Source organism: Phaenicophaeus curvirostris, chromosome 9 (genome assembly GCF_032191515.1).
Source record: "Phaenicophaeus curvirostris isolate KB17595 chromosome 9, BPBGC_Pcur_1.0, whole genome shotgun sequence".
In the NCBI taxonomy this organism is placed as follows: Eukaryota; Metazoa; Chordata; class Aves; order Cuculiformes; family Cuculidae; genus Phaenicophaeus; species Phaenicophaeus curvirostris.
In genome coordinates, this window is record NC_091400.1 from 31,088,405 (window position 1) to 31,105,226 (window position 16,822).

At 38.4% G+C, this 16,822-nt stretch overlaps 1 long non-coding RNA gene across 1 annotated transcript in view; it reads left to right on the top strand.

The window, feature by feature from the left end:
• The first annotated feature begins 4,584 nt into the window (after positions 1 to 4,584).
• The window catches only part of LOC138724024 (uncharacterized), a 31,477-nt gene continuing 19,239 nt past the window's right edge, over positions 4,585 to 16,822 (top strand). The window contains exons 1-2 of the long non-coding RNA XR_011337965.1: positions 4,585 to 4,649; positions 5,163 to 5,322. This is a non-coding gene — a long non-coding RNA (uncharacterized lncRNA). The remainder of the gene's footprint in view (positions 4,650 to 5,162; positions 5,323 to 16,822) is intronic.

Sequence of the window (16,822 nt, forward strand, 5' to 3'; positions counted from 1 at the left end):
TAACAGCTCTGTCTTCTGGAGAGGAGGAGAGTCTAAGTCCAATCTACTTGGTGCTCATGACCCTTTACAAAGTTTAGTTTTAGTGGTATAACTGTTCATATTCTGCCATGCAAGCCTCTTAAAGCAGTCTGTTAAAACTTATTTTACTCTGAGCAGTATTGACCATGTATACCTGCAGCTATAACGCCTATAAGCCAGCGCCAGCTTCAGTTTGCCATCCTTATGCAGACTATGTCCTGCAGGGAGAAAGCAGTTGTGTAAGAGAAACATCCAAAGATACATTAGAGAGGATAAAACTTGCAACCCTGTATCTCTGTTAATGTTATCAGTTAGAGAATGTCTTTCGTTGAAACAAACTTCTGATTTGTAGTAGTTATTTCATATTAGGATATATGTTAGTTTTTATATAATACCTTAGCTGTTGCTGGTGTTTTCCCATTGGTTCAGTCTGTTTATATCCTCCTGTTTCTATATCTCCACATATAGCAAGAGTTTTCCATGTAAAAAACTACTACAACTGTGATTTGCTCTAGAAGTTTTGAATTCTTCAGTGGAAATTGGCTCTGGCTGCCCAGCCTGATGGACCGCAGAGGCAGAGCAATACAGTGAAATACTCTCTTACAGAGTAGGGAGGCAGAAAGAAAAAGGAGCTTCAGACACTCTTGTCTCCTGGAAAGGTGAGAAAAAAGAATTCTATAGCAAATGGCTTTTAGTCTTGAGAATGCTTCGCTATATCAAGAGCTTCACCACTGCAAGGTTCAGTGGTTGTCATAGATATTTACAACCTGCATGCAAGGAAACTGTTGCAGATGGCAGGTGGAAAAAAGTACAGATGCATAAATTTAGTGAACGTACCTCTGACCGACTGGGGTATAACTGCAAAGCACAGTCTGCTGAAAGTAAAGAAAAAAAAAGGAGTCAGGAAGATATATGGGTAGCATTAGTCTTTCATGATGGATGCAGTGACATCACCTTTCTAACACGATTGCTTTTTAATTCACTTTAAGAGACTTTGGCTTTGTTGCCAATAGGAAAAATGAGATTTTTGGGAAAAAGATTGTGAAGATGCTGTGATTAATCTTGAGGCAAATCTTGGACTTTTCTGAAGAAGTCTCTATTAAGCAATATCCTAATTTTATCCTTTTCTTCTTCTCCCTTGGGATATAGTCAGTCTCTTGGTTTTCCAGCTAGAGGGAGCAGACAGGACTGCTCAGGATGGATTAACTTCTGTTCAGTACTTCAGGAATCATCGTGAGTGTGACTCCATTTAAGTAACACTATCAGAGACATAATTTATTATCTAATTGATAAGAAATATAGCCTAGAAAGCCTAGACAATGAAAGCAACTTCTACAGGAAATATTTCACTAAGAGGAAGAGTCATGGGAATGTACCAAAGGCAGAAAATTGAGCTACAAATTAAATAGGTAAAAATATTTCTTCATACATAACAAAATTCTACTTTTTTTTTAAATGGAACTTGGGAGTGCCTCGTATTATTTATTTGTAGATGTGACTTAGTAGAGAGGTCTGGAGAGGGAGAATAACAAGAGAAGTAGAAGCTAAAAGGGAAGGGAAAAGAGCTGAGAGAGCTGGAGGGAATTAGGGAATAAAGACATAGGTGGAAAGTCTTTTATAAGAGAGGAAGCACAAAGCAATGGCATTTCTGATCTCTGAGGGTATGCTGAGGTATGAAAAGATGGAAGATATTTCATGCAGGGCTCTCAGGGGTACATCACCTGCCCGAGGGCAGAGCCCAGTGTTATCAAGGATGCATTTATGTCTCTGCAAAAGGTGTTTCTGCTGCCATGGAGAATTGTTTCAATTTCATTCCTATGCATCTTTTTTGGAGTTTGAGATCATCTAATAGATGCTGCTCTATGGAAGTGTTACTGTTGAGCACATGATGATTTCTCACTTCTGTACGTGCTTTGTGAATGTAAGTAATCTATTGCTAGATGAATTTCTGTTCTTTACATGCTGTGACCAGGAAGAGATTTGATTTACCAGCTGCTCTTTTGCAATTTGTCCTTTGCCATCACTACCCCTGGGAATAATACTTCTCCTCCCCTGCCCTCCTCCAAAAGACAAACATGGCAGCAAAAGCTGCTCTAATTTAAGGTGGGCAGAGAGGGAAGGTGTGATTTAACTATCAAATATTCCATGCTTTTACAGTTTTGCCCTTGTAAACTGTAAACAGGGGAGGTGATTACTCTGTAAAACTCAAAGGCAGTCGCATCAGACCATCCACCTCTGTTTTCCTTGCTCATGTGTCTCTTCCAAACTTGTCCTTCTGCACAGACCCACTGCCCTGTGCATCTCTTCCACAAGCTGCAGCTCTCTCCTCCATGAGTTTAAAACAGTTCTTTCCTTTGCCCTGTAAATTCAGTGTTTACAGTGCACTTAAAAATTAAGGCAAAGCCTGAAATAAGGGAAAGAAGAAGGAAAGTGGAAGAAACCATCAAGTTGCCAGGGCAGCTTCAGGAAAATGATTGCTGAAGTTCAGAATTAAGCAGCAGGTGTCAGGGAGGATGCTGTGGGCTAAGAAGTAGGTAAGAGCATTGTGCTGGGCGAGCGTAAGGTCGAAGCGCTTGCAGTTAATTCACAGAAGCTATAAATGAAATAAACATGAGGAAGCTTGAAATGTTCTCTACCTCACAGGTTTTTCAACCTGCATTAAAACAAAGACTCCAACCCCAGTTTCAAGGTTAGTTTCCAAAATCAGGTTTCTTTCCCATGCGGATATACCTTTGCTCTATTCTGTATCTAATGCTATAAATTATGGGAGATAGTAAAGTTTCTAATTAAGTTTTTGAAGCTCTATACCAAACTTTTCTCTCAGCGATGAGAGAATACAAATCATTTGATGATTATTTCTAACAAAGGTCAACCAATTGGTTTGAGAAATACAAACCAAAAGGTTGATTCTCAAGTATTTATTATAAGAAGATGAAGAAGCAGCAGGCTATAATTCATCTGGTAGAATAAAATCCTTGCTAAATCATCACATCATAAAGAAAATTGCTTTTTTAATTTAATATTTCTCTTTCAGCTGTTTCTATAGAGACATGCTAATTTAGGAACTTAATTTATTATCTGGAAGAATATTATGCTAGATACAAGTTTTCCCCAAATCACTTCCAAGTGAAACCAAAGAGTCACATAAGTGAAGCATCTGAATAAAAGTGCAAATTGCCTTCTTCATTATGGCATAATGGAAAATCATGTAATGGCACATTGTTCCTCTGGCAGAAAAGGAGTGGATAAGAATGTTCTTCACTGCTAGTTTTGTCACTGAAATACAGTACACTCAGCTGTGAAAGAACAGCAGCCTTTTTGCTAAAGATGTAGCATGATAAAAAAACCATTTCTTCCTTGAGATAATGTTGGTCCTATCTAGAACTTGACCCAGCATTTGCTGAAAATTTATAACAATGACTAATAGCTCTCCTGGAAACCTGCCACTGGATCTTCATTAGCCTTTTAACAATTGGACAAAAGACTTTTGGTCTGTATAATTTACACAACATGAGGTGTCTCCAGTCCACAAACAGTGACACAAAGAGGAAATGTTTACGTTGTCAGCAGGGATGAGCGCCCCTTCAAATCCCTCTTCCTACCAGGATGCTGTGTGGACACATGCCGCTCTGATTTGACAAGGGCCAGGACAAAGCACGAAGTGTTTGGAGGACCTCAGTTCCTCAGGTTTACTTTGCCCTTTCAACCTTCCCTCTATGCTCCTCATCTACAGCTCTTGAAGTGAAGATCAGACACTCCCACTATTTTCCCAGATAACTGGTTAATCCTGCAAGGATGTGAGGAGTGGGATTAGTCACCAACAAGGGACTCTAAATGGGCACGCTGTAGAACTCAAGAATACTTCATTTCTGAAAGCTGGTAAGGAACAAAAACTAGCACGATGGGTTTGTGATATTTTTTTATGTGACCTTAAACTATCACTTAATTATTTTCAGAAATATTTTATCAAAACCATCATCACTAGAGCTTGACCAAGTTGATTACCTTTAGTTTGACTGACCAGGTGCATGACACATTTTGTTCTGTCAACTTTAGAAGTCAACATTTTGTTCTGTCAACATTAGAAGTGCTTGTATATTACCAAATGATGCTTATTTCTTAAAGTGTGTGAAGGGATAATTCAGTTAGTTCAGATAGAGATGTCTCAGTTAACAAACTGCAAGCCAATTTCGATCTTTGTTGAACTGCAGAAATAAAGCGATTTCTTTATGTACTTTAAATGTGGTTTATGCAGACCATAAACTATGTTATAGACTCTGTATTAAAAAAAAAAAAACAACCCCCACAAAAAAACCCAAAAGAATGCTGTGCTGGCCTAGTGCAGCAAATAAGCTCTGAAACATTAGCAATATTTACAAATAAAAAAAATGTTTCTTTTATCTATTATACATGACATATGATTAAAAAATATCGATAAAATGAAAGATTGTTGGTTCTGTGGTACTATATTGATGTGTAGAAGTTTTCATGTGTGGTAAGGAAAAACAAGCAGACTGGGAAATGCCATGAAGACATTACTGCAATCAGTGAAATTATTTTTCTTTCCAGTCGCCTGTAGCTGTGCAGAAATTCACTTTGTGTTCAGGTTTCTGCATTTTCAGTGGTTTCATGTGAGCAGACTGGTATGGATTTGTTTCATGAAGTCTGCTGCAGCCTTCGTGCTCTCCTATGGCATTGCACATGCCCCTAGCCAGCATAAAAATCCCTAAAGCTACCTGTCTCAGATTAAGAAAATCTTGTATACTTGCTCTCTTGTTCTTCTTATCCAATTCTGGACCTACTTGGGAGCCCAGCTCTGCAGGAGGCCTGGTATTATAATGGACAATATCAAATGCTTTAATTGTTTTTAAAATGTCCTATTTTGGTTTTTATTTTTCCTTTTATGCTGCAGACACATACCCTGGCTTTATATGGGAAGCACTTCACCTTTACTACTTATGGGTATTTCTACAGCACAAAGGTATAAAGATGAACTTTGTGATCATTATCTCATTACTTTACCACAACTGGTCTTTATTTGCTGTTTGCAGTTGATTTCCCTGTCTAATAAAACATTTCTTTTTCATTTCCCACAGATTGATCCCAGGCTACCAAAGGCTAAAAATCTGGGTTTTTTTCTCAAGGGTTTTCATGTTCCCAGCTTGTGAACCTGGAGGATATTGCTGCTACTATTCTCCCTTTGTGCTCTGCTCATGGGGCTCCAGGCTAGACACCAGATTCTGGCAAGGAGACAAAAGCATCCAAAACCTAACTACAAATCATTTCACGCCTGGGACTGCGAAGGTAACTCTTGATGTCCTATGTAACACCTGATGTTTGCATCTCCCTTGGGGTGATGCTGACCTTCATCCCTGCCCTCGATGCTCACTGCTGGTTAACCTGCTGGAATTGCTTGTTTATTTATTTATTTGTTATTATTTTTTGCTGCTATGACATATCTGTAGAATTGTTTGGAACATTTTTTAGATGTATGGATTAATTTGGAATTTGTCAAGATATTGGTTTTATTTTCATCAATCTACTAATACAACTGCCCAGGCTACTCACCTGAAACATAGATAGCACATTATTTTAGTGAAAATGTCATGGTAAAATTATTATGTGCATTCAATATGCAGCTTTCACAGAATCACAGAATTGTTTAGGTTGGAAAAACCTTTAATGTCATCAAGTTCAACACTAAACCTCATGCTGCCAAGTCCCTAAGTGCCATGTCCACACGTCTTTTAAATCCCTCTGGGGCTGGTGACCCAACTGCTTCCCTAGGCAACCTGTTGCATTTCCTGACAGCCCTTTCAGGGAAATAATATTTGCTACTATCCAATCTAAACCTCTCCAGGCGTGAAGGAATGCATGAGGTCACCACCATGAGCAGATGTTCAAAACCAAAGCGTTCTGAACATGCACACAAATTTCTACCTTTTGTTTTCAGCAGGAGAAAGCAAAGTTGGTGGCCTGCTTCTTAAAACTAAGCTTATGGTTTCATTTCCTGGGTGCTATTAATTTAAAGAATTACATTATTTTCGTCATATAGATCTATATAAATAAAAAGCTTATTGGCTGCTTCTAGCTTAGAGGTGGCACGGTGGCTGGCTGACCATTGATTTGAACCCTGGAGAAAAGGATTGTCTTTCTACTGCTCTTCTAGGAGTTAGGAAGGCAAGATTTTGGATTTTTTCTGAGAGGAAAGCTGAGAATTAGTCATTGTTCACAGGGCTGTAACTGAGTCCTGTCTTGGAGCTGCAGCAGCTGAGCGGTAACAAAAATGTGTTCAGAAAATGCAGTAAATGCCCAGAAGAATTATTCAACTTAAGTTACAGAATAGTTACAGAATATAAACAGCTCAGCTTTTTCACCTCTTTTAAACAATTTGATATGATTACTAGCACATGTAACTGCAAAATTAAGGACTAATCAATGAATTATAATGAGCGTCTGTGTTTTCACCAGATAGCTGTTCTATTTCTGAACAACCTGTGACAAGGTACTTGAACTGATAGCTTGGATTAGATGTTTGGGTACTTCTCTTTGGCTGCTTCTCTAGAAATTGGTAGCACCAACTGATAGTATTTTTATGAGCACACACTGAGACAAATATCTGCTAGGGAAAACTGTGATATTTGGAGCATTAAAAATGCCTCAGTTGGTCAAATCAACATCCTGGTCAGTACCACAAAGCTGTTAACCCTCCTTGCCTAAAGATGTGACCAGCAGCTCTGAAAATGAGTAAATTTCTGTCAGTTTGCATCTGCATAAAGTTAAGCTTCCTTATCTGTTTCTAATTATCTATTTCTAATAACACACCCCAAAATAACTTCACAAAATCTGCTTACACATATAGCCACCGTGTCTTCTGGCCTTACCAGGAAAAAAATAAAAGGAGAAGGTAGGGTTTCCCAGAAAATAGTTACGAAAAATTCATGCATTGCTCTTTCATGAAGTGGGAAGATCACAAAATGATAAAAGCATCTTCAAAGAGTGGCAGATTTTAGTGATGTGCACTTCTCATGTGCCTCCAAACCACGCATCAACCCTTTCTTATCAAAAGCATAGCTACAGCCGTGTGTGCACATTAGCTTTAGACCAAATATACGTGCGGTACTTCCCAGTGTGGTGCAGACTTCATTGTTAGCAGCCAAGCACAGGCAGAGTGCAATTGATTTTCTGATACAGGGCAGTGGTTGGAGAAGCAATATGATCCTTGCCTGAGGAAGGATTACTCGATCTATATTAGACTGTGATGAAAAAACAGAAGTTAATCATCATCAGAGACAAGTTCAGCTGATAGATTTTGTAATCACCATGTGTTAAGTTGTGATGATTTACTGATGGTCGTATATAGACTCTAGTGAGGTTCTCATTCAGAGCAATAATTCTTTTTGGTGTAAGCAGTACAGATCCTATACAACAATAAAGTCACTGGATCAAACACTGCACACTGGGAGGTTGCTTATTCTTATAAATGAAATAAATCATGATATGTGTTTAACAAGTATGTTTTCTTCTGATAAGGAAGTTATTGATGGGTAGAGGAAAGGAAGAAATGAGTGGGTAGAGGATAAAAGTGGCTGAAAGATATAGGATGATAAAATCTATCAACATGAAAAAGCAGAATCAAAATAGGAAGACTGGTCAAACAATGGAAAGCGCAGAAATTAAAATGAAGAAAGAAGATAGAGCAAGAGCCACATAATGGGGTTAGGAACATTAAATGGAAAGTAGAAGATTTGAAAAAAATCTCAGTGTAGCGTATAAGCCATGTGGTGAGCAGAGACCTTGGGTGGTCTGGAGGTAGGAGGTAGAGAGGCAGTTGTGGAGAAGTGCATGTGATTAATGATGAGGTCCTCAGTGCCCCATGGAAAACACACCTTTGTGGGAAGGTTCTGCTCTCCCACGTTGCTCTGATTGCTACTTGCTAAACCCCTCAGTGCTCTCAAACCATACTCTTGGGTTTTGCTTTCTACACAACAAAGCAAACTACTTGGCCTCCTCTGAACTCTCCAAGTGGTCCATAGGTTTGTTAAGGGCAGTGCCAAAAACTGGACACAAGTCGTTACTTCTGGGATTTCCACTCCCTGAATGTGGGTTTCTGCCTCCTGCACAGACCTCCAGTAGGTTCAGAGACCCACTTTGCACAAAAAGTGAGTAATTTTATTCACCAAAACTTGAATTATCTTCTTCATGACATTGCTATTGCCATCTTCAGTATTTCAGTAGATCCAATAACATGCACTAAAAATAATTAAAGATATTTGTGCTTCCTTTTCAGTTTTAATTGCTACTGTATTTCTAGATCACGGAAAATTATATTACTTCTCATTGATTGTATTTAAGTTGTATCGAGGAGGAAAACATAGGGCTTGGGTTCCCACAGACAAGTTTCTGACACAGAGCCTATGAACTAAATACTTTCCTGTCATGAAAAAACATTTAAGGTTGCTGTATTTTATTAGAATGGGCTAAAATATCTCTGCTGATAAAATTTTTGTATCTGTTTAATTGATTCTAAAATCACATTGTGATTTTTTTTGTCAGCATCATAAGAATGATCTTTTCTTTGAAAGTAATTACATATTGACTGCTGATTTTCAAGCTCTGCTGAAACTATTTTGAGAAAGATAAAGTTTTATTAGAAGTAAGGAAAGTAAGTGCAACAAGCTTGGCAGAAGCTTTGCCATATACAACTAACTTCTGTAGGAAAGGATGACAGATCTTGATTTATAATTAGGGAAACATAACCTTTGATTTGTTACTTTTTTCTGAACAATTCTTTTTGCAAATAAAATTAAGTATTGTTTTGCAGAAAGGCAGTATTCAATGTCCTGAAAACGCCTCTTAGTGTTTAAGCTCTCATCAAAAATGAGACATTTTTGCAGACTTTTGTTGCGTGTTTTTGTTGGCTGAGATGAATATAAGTTGCAAATCTCCAGGAAGGCTTTCTTGTGACTGTTGGCACTCTGTTAATTCTGCAGAAATACATGTGGCTGTGGGGAGCAGCCACCCTGAAGCTTTTTTCCTGTGCCACAGGTCACTTTTTAGCTCTGCCATCCTTTGCTGAACGTGCTCTGGTATATTAATATTCCAAATGTTAAACCATTAAAGCCTACCAGTGAGTTAATTACATTAGAGGTTACTTTTAAAATCTTCCAGTGATACTCTCCTGGGGAGCTGCATTTCAGAGGCACCATTCGTCAGCAGCCCTTCTCGTGAGAGAATTCCTCGACTAAACTGAGAGCAAAGAGGATTGAATGTTTTCAGAGCATCTTTAAATTGATGTCTCCGAGAGTAGCTCTGGTGCCAGGTATTGGAAAAAAAAAAAAATCACAGAGATACTGGAGATGAAATCTGAATAACCAATTTTAGCTGATGCTCATGTTTTGACTTTGTGGAGTCCTTAAGCACACATTGCTCCTCACCAACTTAAACACGATTTTCTCATGTGGCTGGCCAGAGTTAGTGCTGTGACAGCATGGCAGCAGTGCTGTACTTCTAAATATAAGAATTCAAAGTGCGACCTTCCAATACCTGAAGGGGCTACAAGAAAGCTGGGGAGGGACTGTTTACAAAGTCGTGTGGTGATATGATGAGGGGCAATGGGTATAAACTGGAGAGGGGCAGATTTAGACAAGACTTAAGGATGAATTTCTTCACTACGGGAGTGGTGAGGCCCTGGTCCAGGTTTCCCAGGGAAGCTGTGGCTGCCCCATCCCTGGAGGTGTTCAAGGCCAGGTTGGATGGGCCTTGGGCAGCCTGGTCTGGTGGGAGGTGTCCCTGCCCATGGCAGAGGGGTTGGAACTGGATGATCTTTAAGGTCCCTTCCAACCCAAACTATTCTGTGATGGACATGCATTACACAGATGCTGTGTTAGAAACACAGGTAGCAGTAGGGTTGGTTGAATCAAAATAGCTTCTTTCTCTGGGTCTTCTCAAAACCCAGTCTGGATTGAACTACTTTTTAAAATTAAAAATAAAAATAAAAAAAAGAAGGTAGTGAGTGGTAACAAAGCTCCTCTGGCTGCTCTTTCTAAATAGAAAAAAGAAGATTACCCAGTCTAATTCCAGACAATTAATATGCCCCTTCATATCTTGTCTAAACCATAGTTAGTCCATGCAGGTCACCAATACCAATATTACTGAGTTTAAGGATTTAAGGAGATTTGAAAAGGATTATATGTTTATATGGATAATAAGAATATTCTGTTATTTATTAAACAGGGTAAATATACTGCAGGGACCCAAAATGCTTTTGTTTCAGAGTAGAAATATACCACTGAAGGTTGAAGTTAGGATTTTGCTGTTATCTGTCGATGTTTGTCCCCAGTGAGGTTTGGTAATCCAGAACAAGCAAAGGTGTGAGATGCTCACAGAAAAGCAGCACATCAGCTGGGTATAGGCTGTGGGTGAGTTGGACAAGCACCAAAATTAATGCATGGTTGTCTGAATATCTTGGAGAACCAAGTCATTCCAGGTGGGAGTAGTTTTTAGTCAGGGATGCATTTATGACTTTTTCCACTGCTAAGAAATAAGGAGATTTGGGTATAGTTGCTTTGATCAGCACTGCATCCTGCCGTGTAAGAGATCCCTTTATGGGAAAGGGGAAATTATCTATGGAAATCCTGAGAGCAAACCTCAGTCACTTTGTCATCATAAAACCCTAGTGAAGCATTTGTACAGAGACTGAAAGTAGGTCTTGCACAGATATAATAGCCCATGAAGTGCTAACTGAAAAAGAGAATATGTATCAAATATCCTGATGTATTTAAATTAAAAGACAAGCCTTTTTACCTAACTGATTAATGGCAGGCTGCATTGGGTAAATTAATTATGGAGAAGGAAAGGCAGAAGAAAGTGAAATACTGTTGCTGTTGTAGTGGGATTAATTGTTCTCCATCTGTCTGTAGAAACTGAAGTGAAATGGGAGATCAGCTCTCCTGGGACAAAAAAGGAGAGCTCAAAATGTTGGTTGTTAATATCAGAAAAAAATCATTAAAATTTTGACATTCCCTGAAGTTCAGGAAACACCCTACTGCTTATAAGAAATGAAAAACAAGTATGAAACAAGTCAAAATGATAAAGCCATAATTCCCCATGACTTTGATAGGTGAGGAAAGTTTCCCCAGGGAGGAGAGTGTCAGTCAGCTCTCCAATGGCCATTAACCCCTTGAGCTCCTCCTAGGAGGGGTCTGTAGTCTGTGAGGACAGAAGCTTTGGAGAGGTTGCTCCCCAGCCTCCCTCCTAGCTGGCAAGCAGGTCTCTTCAATCTGCAAAAGGTAATAGTCAAAATAGGAGCCAAGCTTATAATTGATATCTGGCTTAGACACCAACAGAATTTGCATTCATGTTTAATTAAAAAAAAAAAAACAAATGCACAGAAGTCTTTTTATCTTACTAAGGGACATAGTTCAGAAGCTCAGTGAGATAACTCAGCGTTAGCTTTGTTAACTTTTTAACTGTTGACCAAAATGTAAAAACAACAACAACAAAAAAAGAGATTTATTGCCTGTATAATGCCTTAATCAGATAGCCTCATTAACAGAGATTATCCTCTTTATTCCTAATTACTTCTGCTCATTTAAATGGTGTGTCTTTAGAGACAGAACTGAGGGGCAAATCCCTGACTGTAATGAATGACTGTTTAATCTTCTCTTTTATCAAGACAGCATTAAGAGTAGATGGAGTTTGGGTTGTAGATGCAGCTTGTGGTAAAAAGTAGATCACAACTTGTTCACAATTTGTTGTGTTCGCATTAAGAGAACATGCTTTTTAAAAATGCTCTCACTCTTCAGTCTTTTTTGTTCAATGCTGAGAATTCTCCTGCTAATTAAAATCCCAGATCCTTGTCAGTGGTGTTGTATTTAAGTACCAACGTGTGCTTTAGTGTTGGAGCAGAAGGGCCCTGGAAATTTTCCTTGGGACTGAAGGGTGCCTTGAAAACATTTTTCCCTCATGCAGAATTAAAGGAGAAAAATTAACATTTTAAAATAAGTTCACGGATTTTAACTGGCTAAACATGCATATACCTAGGTGAGAGTTGCTTAGCATTAAGTCTTAGACCTGCATTTTAGGTTTCTATTTTGCTGTTGTCACAGAATCACTAGGTTGGAAAAGACCCACAGGATCATTGAGTCCAACCATTCCCATCAATCACTAATGTGTTCACATAGATCATATATAGTCTTTCCTATGCAGGGAAAGCCTAAACAGCATCCAAAAAAGATTAGATTTGTGGTTTATATTCAAGAAAAAAAGCCTTTATCTGGGGTATATTTACTGGTCCCATAATTTTTTTGACAAAACCATTAATGCTAAAAGTAAAAAATTGCAAGTGCTCCTTATGATGGAGAAAGTAAGAGCAAAAATGGAACAATAAAAGAACTTAAAATCAAAACAGCCAGGAGGGAAGAAAGATACAGATGTGTTCTCCAGCTGTGTTAATTTGCAAACTGGCCATTAGCCTCTGCCCCGTTATTCCACAGAGCTCACCAGAATAGAAAAGTGAGAAGATTATTTTTCCTGAGAATTGTAAAGAGATGCAAGGCATTTAATTCTTCTGAAGTGTGCTAAGGAAATACTATGTTCCCCAGCAAATGCAGCTCAGCTGTATTTCAGTGATAGCAATTGTGAAGAGCTAATTTGTCCATTAAAGTCTGTTGCTTTGCCTTTATTACATACAAAATAGAAATCTGAACTCTGCTAATGTACCCTTTTAATGCAGGATTAGTGTTCAGCCCTTTCACTTGGGTGGTACCATGGGGTACTTTGACCTAAATGTCTGCATTCAGGAAAGGAAATACCAGTTATGTACACTAATACACACCTGTTGCTGTTTAGAAAGAAGTGGAAATTCTGCATTATAATATTCATGATCTCCAAAAGAAAGTCAGAGGAGACTATGGCCCAACTTGCTATACTTCATTCTTCCAGTTTCCGCAGTTAAACAGTGGGGAATGATTGAAGAAGAGAGAGGAGAAAATGTGAAAATGCCCTGGGATTCATAAGGCACCAGCCCTGATAGTTGTAGTTTTAATTCTCTTTTATACAGAGATGGACTGTGAAAAAGATGCACGTTGGTTAAAGGCAAGGAGTTATGATATAAACAGATGCACAGTATAACTCATAGTGGTCAGTTCAGTCAAATTGCTGTAAAATTCTCACATGCACAAAGAAGGCAAGCAATTTCCTTGTAATTTCAATCAGAGAAAAGGTTCCCTTAAAATGAGAATTCTTCTGGGCAATGAAACTGTGTTTTATTTCTAAACTGTGCTGCTGTGTTTAATACGCTTGCACTAAGTGATGTTCTTGCAGCATGTGTGTGCACATGTAAGTTTGGTGGCCTTTTGTAATATGGTTATGCTCAAGATTACATCAAATAGCACAGTTCAAAAGTGACTGAAAAGCCTGGTCTGCAATATCTCTTTACAGTGGTTGAACAGGGTTTTTTCATTTCATAGATCATTTACAATTTGCTGCAGTGATTCTACGAAGTCAGTACACATCCTCCAGACAAAATGAAGAACAGAAGTAAATAGAATTTTTTTTAAGATCCCTGTTGTCATCATTACGCACGTTTGGCACCAATCTTATTTCACTGTATCTTGCCAGATTGCCTAGAGCACTGTTTGGCACCTGGATATAGAATTCAGCTAATTTAATTTCTAGAGTCAATCTTGTCATCACATCTTTTCCCACTGCATGTGTATGCACCTTCCATGTAGGACCAGGGAAGGCAGGGAGATCCAGCTGTCCAAAGCAGTTTGACAACCACCTCAAACAGAGAGTTTATCTGCTGGCATTTTCAGTATCAGTACATGCACAACAAGCCTTTCTTCCCTCTGCAACGTCTTTGGCTTGGCTATATCCTCCCCTTTCTTGGAGGGATTCTGGTTCCTTCCTCCTTTTTCCACAGGATGTTACAAGGTAGAAGCATTATTAACAATTTTATAGGTTTTATTTGAGTGACCTTGGAGGCAGTGACAAAAATGGAGAAAATTGATGAGTTTACTTGTGATGTTTTCTTTGAAAACTGTTCATCAATCTAAAATGCTGCTTGAGTTTTTTTGACAGTTGTGTATATTTGTAGTGAACTTTAGGCAAACTCTATCTTCAAGTACCTGTTGTATTTTTCCACCATTAATCTGCATGTTGGAACTAGAGAGTTTTAAGGCTATCTCTGTTTGGGACCTTGGTTTAAGAGATTTGAATAATTATGAAGGTACAATGTCTGACAATCCATCTTAACCTTTGATTTGCAAACTGAGTCTGGACATTTTACAAGAGTTGTGTCTTTAGATTTTATCTTCACCATGGCAAGGGAATCCTAAGATCATAAAATCAGTTAGGTTGGAAGAGATCTTTAAGATCATCAAGTCTAACCAAGAAAGAAGCAGCTTCCATCTCTTGGTGTCTCAGAACCACTTTTGCTCAGTGGAGACTGAAGGAAAAATAACACAGTATCCAGTTCTAATAACTTTAAAATTTTAAGCATTCTCATCCTGTTTGTTGTTGCAACTCTGTTCTCCTCTTTTCTCCTGGCTTGTGGCTGGTTTTATCTCTGCTCCCAGAAGTGCCTATGGTTTCCTCTTTCTTGTTATTGGGGAGATCAGAGTCTGCCAGTTGTCAGATGAAACATCATTATTATTATTATTATTAATGTCTATTCTGATTCCATTCAACCTTTCTAGATACCATGTACTGTCCAATTATGCAGATTTTAATAACTTGGCCAGTTTTCAGCATTCCCTTCATCAGATTTAATTGAACTTTAACTTCAGTCATTTAAGACTTGATCATTACTTTCAGGGCATGTTAAAGTAGGTAGTAATTATATCTGTACAGTATAATATAAGAATCCTTATGGGTTTTTAAGACACTTTCCCAGTTTCTCCACTTTAATTAAAGAATTACTTTAAAACTATCTAAGAGGCTATTATTTTTGAAGAGTGGTTTAATATTTTGACCCTTCTTCATGCAAGAAATAAATTATTTGGAAGGCAAACTTTTGCAGGTAAGGAAGAAAGTAAAGCAGATTGAATCACTGTTCAGAAATGAAGGAGAAATTTAAAAAATTGTGAACTCTTTGCAGTGAAATCGTCTGCCTGATTGCCTTTCTCCTGTGTGGCTGAGAATTGCAATAAAACTGGGAATACAGCAAAGATTAATGATTTTGCAATGTTAGCTTTCTTGTAGAGGTGGATGAATCCTTGGACAGACAGCCTCACTCATGTTTTCATCTGAGGTGAATTCTGCTGAAAGGATGTCTACAGAAGGGACAGAAATTAATAAAGCTGTTAACATAACCACTCCTGTTAACTTGATAAAATGAAGGCAAAGTCTGATCTGAGTCTATCTGTGCCTGCAGCATACAGAGGTACCAAAACTGTTGTCAATCATGCTGATTTAACTTGGTGCTTTGTAGGTCAGGGTTTTGCTATTAGTTATCTCAAACCCCACCTTACAAACTAGCACAGGTTTCCTGCCAGCAAACTTCCACCAGCTCCATCCAGGAGCATGTTGGAGCCCCTTTCTGTACCATAGGCTTAGAAAAGTGCTGGGATCTGGAAATATCTGCCTTGTAGGACTGGGCTGTGTGTTATCTTGCTGCATCCTGGCCTTATTTTAACTGGGGAGGTTGGAACTGGTATATGGGGACATACGCCACATTAGTAGAATGTGGCCGTGTAATTTCCTATTTTTCCATTTTCATAAATATTTTTTAAATTAATCTGAAGCGCAAGTAATTTGAAAATTCACAAATTTGGGTGGGATTTGGAACAACTTCGAGCAGGAGAACAGAGCAAATGAATATTACGATTGTAGTATCTCAGTGTTACCATGATCTTTTGGTTCTGACAACACTCAATGGACTGTGCTAAAACTGGTGGTGATGGCATTGTAGACTGCATTATTTATAAACAGGCTAGCAAATCCAGGCTTATTTATTCAGTACATAAGCCATTAATTCATGATCATTCCAAGAATATAGCCAGAATTAAGATTAAAATGAAATTTGCAGCTTGTGTAAGAAAACAGATGCATTGCTAAAGTTTAACGGACGGTGCCCTATTGAACAAATAAATTTTTGCTGCTAATTAAATGTTGTATGCAGTATTTTAAGAATAGATCCATACTGATTCTAATACTAGAATAAGGGTTTAAGGGTTTTCAACAACATCTTATACTTCTATTTCATATGGAATCAGGATATAAAAGTAGTAGAAACAATAAATGTTGTGATGCTATTTGTTAAGAGTAGTTAAAACTTGAACAATTTTTAAATAGACCTTACTCTTAGATGTTGGCCTGCGAAATCCAGGGGATACATGACTAGCGGGCAGTGCATTAGATGCCAAAATTGGTGTTTGATTTTTAAATCTTGTTTCCATTTCATAGGAAAAACAAAAACCCAGAAAATCTATATATCCAGATTTGTATCCCCTTTTTGTATCTCAGGGATCAATGAAACCCTCAGAGTTGGAAGAATTTGTTCAATGAAGTAATTTCCCTACATTTGTAAAAGCCAATCTGGAGAAAATTCATAGAATCATAGAATCATGGAATAACCAGGTTGGAAGAGACCCACTGGATCATCGAGTCCAACCATTCCTATCAAACACTAAACCATGTCCCTTAGCACCTCGTCCACCCGTGCCTTAAACACCTCCAGGGAAGGGGACTCAACCCCCTCCCTGGGCAGCCTCTTCCAGTAGCTGATGACCCTTTCTGTGAAAAATTTTTTCCTAATGTCCAGCCTAAATCTCCCCTGGAAGAGCTTGAGGCCATTCCC